The sequence below is a fragment of the Ptychodera flava genome, chromosome 1 (genome assembly GCF_041260155.1).
Source record: "Ptychodera flava strain L36383 chromosome 1, AS_Pfla_20210202, whole genome shotgun sequence".
In the NCBI taxonomy this organism is placed as follows: domain Eukaryota; kingdom Metazoa; phylum Hemichordata; class Enteropneusta; family Ptychoderidae; genus Ptychodera; species Ptychodera flava.
The window spans coordinates 3,825,473-3,831,556 of record NC_091928.1 but is presented as its reverse complement, the minus strand read 5'-3'; positions in this window follow the sequence as shown (position 1 = coordinate 3,831,556).

Here is a 6,084-nt window from a genome sequence, read left to right as displayed (position 1 = left end):
TTATAGACGGAACTCTTTCTCACATGGAAACAGGTCCGTATGTAGAAATTATTTAGACGGGGCCTATCAAGGCTGGCGATAAATTCAACATTGTGCCTTCAAATGTATCTTATACTTTGAGCCAAATAACAAACGTCTATCATGAGACTCAATGAGTCACAGGAAGTATTACCTAAGCCTACAATGGATAATTAGGAAAACACTTGCAATTTTGCAAAATGACAAGTCAGTTCTCGTGTTTAAATTGCTGTAAATTTACATGAAATGGACACGATAGTAATCTCTAAAAACTTGTAAAGACTTATCCGTACCTAAAAACGATTTTGCCATCTTGGTGAGTCATGAAAGTCTCAGGCAGTTATTTTCAATATTTTCAATAATAAGATTACAGAGAAGCCACAGTAAAATTTTAGGTAATACTTGAATTCAATACGAGAAACCCTACAAAAATGAACGGGTTTTTCTAGTTTCATGAAGAACTTTCGGCTATGACAACGATTAAATTTTTGTTAAAATTATTTATGAGATCATTGTCTCAAACTTCTGCTCCGGTGAGAAGTTGACTTTTTACCTACAATGCATTCCAATATTCTGTAACACACCCCGGCTAAAGCACAGAACAAAAACTATTTGCAGTGGTGAGATTTGCAGAAGTGTGCCGAGACTAAAACAAGGACAACAGAGTCGTAAACAGTGTATGTGTCATTGCTCAGATTAACCTTTGAACCTATCGACAACGCAATCAAAGGCAAGACATTGCAAAGAGAGACCGTAGCTACACAATTTGAGAATGGCCACAGTAACATGTAAAATGATTTCCGACGGTTTCTGTATCTAACTAGCGTGGGTAACTTCACATAGTAACTACAATTTATGACTTATGAAGGTGTCGATTTACTCCCTAGTACATTTCAACAAGTCCGTTTATTCATTCATATACCAGGAAATGGGAATAAAGCCAATATTCAATTTCCAATTCCCCTTTCCAATTCTCTTGTTTGATGTTCTGAATTCCATTTTATACATCAACATTTCTCTTGAATTTTATTCCCTTCTTCAACTCAATCACGATTAAACATTTCAGTTTTTTAAAATTTCACAGTTTTTAATTAAACATCAGGATTTCTATTTCGCTGTTCTACCATCCACTATACAATTAGCATACCAAATTTTTATTTCACAATTTTAAATTCCTTTCCTACATCCCATCTCATAATGCTACACATTACTTTTCTCTGTTTCTTGCACAGCAGTCCGTCCAAACATAGCTTCTATCACGCTTTAGCATACCACGCGGTCACTCCACACTGTGACCATACTATCAAAATTTGCCACGGCAAACACTGTTTCAAGTTAATAGAAAGCGATAAACAGATCCCGAATTGATTCCTACTGCCCATAACCAGTCTTCTCGACCGTCAAGAGCAAGCCAGACAGCATATGACTTATGCCGCTTGATTTTCGAACAAGATTTTGTGAATATCATCTTCAAAGACATAAAACGTAACATAACACAGGCCGAATGCAAATACACTGTCTTATAAACAATACGATAATCATATCTAATCACTTGACAACGGTAGAGTGAGCAGTAAGAGACACCGACGATTAGGATTGGACTATATAACATAAGGAGGAATGTAAAATCTGGAAAACAAATGCCGAGTAGATATGAAATCGCAACGAAAATCAACTTAGATAAAACGTGGCCAAATTTTCAGTTTTCAATTAGGCTTAATTATTTTCTCCAGTAATAAAATATCTTGATCTAATATTTTACAAAGGTAAGAGATACAACAAAGAGAACATACTTGGCATAAGAACTCTCTACAACTACCAGACACATTCCAGTTGCAGGGCTCGAAATGAACTTTTTTCCCTGGTAGCCCACTTGGGCTACCATTTTCTGAAGTTGGTAGTCCAGTGACAATGGCTGGTAGCCCATGCATATTTTAGTTTAGGGATTTTTTTCATTAACCAGAGAAGAAATAGCTATTTTCTAAGATTCTTCCCATAAAGTGAATTTGTTATCATTTGATGTGAATACTTGCACACTTTATTACCCAAAGGAAACTGGTATAATTAACGACTGTGACACTCAAAAGTATGGTGACCTATCATTGTATTGACAACCCGTTTCATTGTCAGAGTTGCTTGCAAAATTTTATAGTCGCCATGGCAATGACCACCACCTTCTAAGCAGGGCTAATTAAAACATAGACCATGGGCTTTCTGTAGTTCGTGATTGATACATTTTGATCGAAATGCAATGAAAATACGTTTTCATTGGCCATCATTTTCAGTGCCTGTCATTCAAGTACATCAGTTGAGATATTGAAATATTTTGCCAAGTTCCATCGCGAGGTCGTCTTTGTAATTTGCAAAACAAAGTCATCGTCTGGCCTTACTGTGTCCAGCTGAGTTTGACTGCATTTAGCTCGTCCAAAAGTAAAAAACCGGACATGGCACGCAAATACTGACTGAATTTCTTTTCCGAGGCTTTGGTAGTCCATGTGGGCTACCATTTCATGGACTTTGGTAGCCCAGGGAAAAGTTGGTAGTCTGTGGACGCGGGACTACCGCTAATTTCGAGCACTGATTTGTTTCACGGATACACCCACCACTCCATACAGCGTTCGCGAGCCTTCTCAGAGTGGAAACAATGATCAAGACTTTATATAGCAAGTAACAACATTTCGTAAAACTTGGAAGGCAGAGGATACAGACAGCATGAAATCACACATATAGTTGCGGATGACATGGACAAGTTATAAAATAGGAGAAACGAAACTTGAACAAAGCAAAAAACAGAGCCATGAGGAACCAGCTTACGATTTTTACAACAAAAAACAGCACTACTCCATAACAAAAAACAGCACTTCTCCAAAACAAAGAAAATGAAAACAAGTGCGCACAGAAAACTGGTGCAGTTTATTTTAAATAGCTAAAACATGATAAGAAATCCATTTCGACCATCAAATACAAAAGAAACACAAACATACTCCTGACGAACATGAAAAGAAACCAAAAAGTAGACATTTATAAATTATTGACTCTTCATCGCCTCCTATGTAAACTCGAATTATAAATACAGATAATATATAAATATAGAGGTCTACAGTCAGTCAATCCCCGAAATTCTTCAGACGGATTTCTACTGAGGACACAGCGTCGATGTTGTCACAGATATACAGGACAACGGCTATACCCTTTGGTAGGACCTCAGTGAAAAATATTAGTCACGCATGCGTGTTCCCAAATAATGGTAGACGAACTCTCTTGTTTGTTTTGGTTCAATGGCAAGTTCCGTAATTAAATAATTAGAATACATAACGAATACATAAAGAATATTTCAAAGCCACAAAAATGTAAGTATGTATCCTTTTTCAGAACATGGTCAGATTAACTGGACATACAGAACAGCTAAACAGAATACAAACTTTGTAACAAGAGAACGTATACGTACTGTCAGTGATTATCCCATACCGATCTGTCAAAGCATGCGCAGTAGCTAGTTAGCTGAATGGTCTGCCTGGTCGATTAGTTGAGTACTTGATACAGTGCAGAGCAACGAGCAGTGCAATCGGTCAGGCTGCTCAAGTCAACGGGCGCCTGTGTATTTTAGTCAAACGTTCAGCCGTTGCAGCACTGCTTGTCGCTCTGATGAAATATGTAAACGTATATGGTTCATTCTACTGCTTGTAATAAGTATTACGCGACTGGTTTGAAGTCTACCGTCACAACCTCTACGTACAGGGGAAAGTCCCCTGGGTTGGGGGGAAGGTGTTTTTTGTGCAACGGTTTACCTTATGTGATTTTATTAATTTTGACTGTGATATTTCAAATAAAGAGTTCAACTCTACACCGTCTGACTGCTTTATTATTACCGACAAGTCCTTATCTCCTCTCCAACTTGTGTATACACCACTGTAATTGCTCCGAAAACATTTCAACACCACAGCCGTCACACACTCCTTATTTTACTACGTGTGTGACGGCTGTGGTGTTGAGTTAATCAATTGATCCGCTGATACGGACAGTGTAGGGGTTTTATAGTAACGTTCAGGTATAAATTGTTTGCGTAAATTACAGTACAAGGGGCATATTAGACAAAAATGTAATTCAGTTTCAACATACATAGTCTATTTGCCCTAGGTAACTTTTGGATTCGTCCACTTTCAATATTCAAACTATGATTGGATATTCGAAATTTACACAGTGCTCTCCTAAATACATCCACAGTGACATCGTTGAGATATTTTTCAACAATTAAATCACATTTAAACAAGCGATAAGTGTCTAGTTTTGAATAAGTTCCAGGTTCGTTCTCCATTGTTGAACGCCTATATCAAGTGTTCTCTGTTTGAATTCAGACAAAAGAAAGTCTCATTGCCTACTGTCTGCATGTTCCAAATTATACCAAAACCATATGAAAAATAAGAGATCTTTGACTTTTTTGGCCCAGCAATTAAATCCTTTCTCTGCCATCTCAAACTGGTAATCATAGCATTGCTTAATGTACCTGTTATTTTCTACATGTAACAATTTTAACCAGTATTTGATAATGCGAGGAAATCTGTATGTTTTTAAGCAATGCCTACCAAGTTCACCTAAGACAGCAGAGTTACATGAGGTATAACTAACGTGGAGTAAGAATTTACAAAACGATACGTGGACCTGTTCTATATCATTACCATCGTGAAACCCCCAGATTTCACAGCCATACATCAATATTGGGAGGATTTTTTGGTCAAATATTCTTAAAGCTATTTTGATATTTAAATTTTTAAATTTACTTAAATATTTCTTGACATTGTAAGTGGCTTTTTTACCTTGTCTGGCAAGGTTTTCTTGTGCCATTGACCAGATCCCAGTAGAAGACAATGTTAAGCCAAGGTAATTAAAGTAAGGAACTGTTTCAACTCTGACTCTCTCCAAATTCCATTTTTCGTAGTTTTTAGTCTCCCCCTCTCTGAAAACAACAATTTTTGTTTTGGTAGCATTATTTTTAACTTCCACTGTTTACAGTACAAAGAAAGTTTATCAAGTTGTCTCTGTAAACCAATTACAGTACTACTCGTGAGTGAAAGATCATCGGCAAAAGAAAGATACAATAATTTTAACATACCTACGTAAACACCATCATATAAGCCACTTTTAAGTGTTTCCCCAATGTCATCGATGAAAAGGTTGAATAAAAGAGGAGAGAGAACTGAACCCTGTTGTACACCATAAGTACAGTTAAAGAATTCAGTGATGCCATGAGGTGTTCTTACACATGACTGTTCTTACACATGACTTGACATTTGTATACATAGACTTTAAAACTTTTAACATTTTTCCCTTCATTCCCAACTTTAACAATTTATAAAACATGGAATTGTGATCTATTCTATCGAAGGCTTTTTCAAAGTCCACGAATGCACAATACAAACGAGATTTATGTTTTGACAGATATTTCCATATTGCTGTATCTAATACAAAAATATTATCAATCGTACTAAAATGCTTTTTAAAACCAGCCTGTGCTTCCGTAATAGGACAGTGAATTTCAACATATGTCGTTACACGGGTATACATGATGTTAAGATTTTACTGATAACTGGAAGTAAGGTAATACCCCTATAGTTACCAACTAAATCTCGGTTCCCTTTCTTAAACAAAGGAACTATCATTCCTTTCACCCATTCCAAAGGAAAACAACCACTGTTTAGAATCCCATTAAAGATATATAACAGAATCTTTCGAAAATCTTTACCACTGTACTTAAAAAATTCTACAGGTATTCCGTCAACCCCGGCTGTTTTCCCAAGTTTAAGTTTCTCCATTGCCAAATCAATTTCACTGGATGTTATCTCGCTGTCTAAAATGCTAGTATCTACATCAACACCCTCTATTGGAATATCACTCATAGAGTCTTGTAACGAAAATGACTCGTTAACAAAATCATTGACTTGGGAGTAAAACTCTTCATAACCTTCATCTACATTACCAGGTGTGTTAAACAAAGAAGAAAAATAAATAAACCAATCCTCTGAAGTTATGGACTCGGATGGTCCTGGAGTGTAAGTTTTCATCATGGAC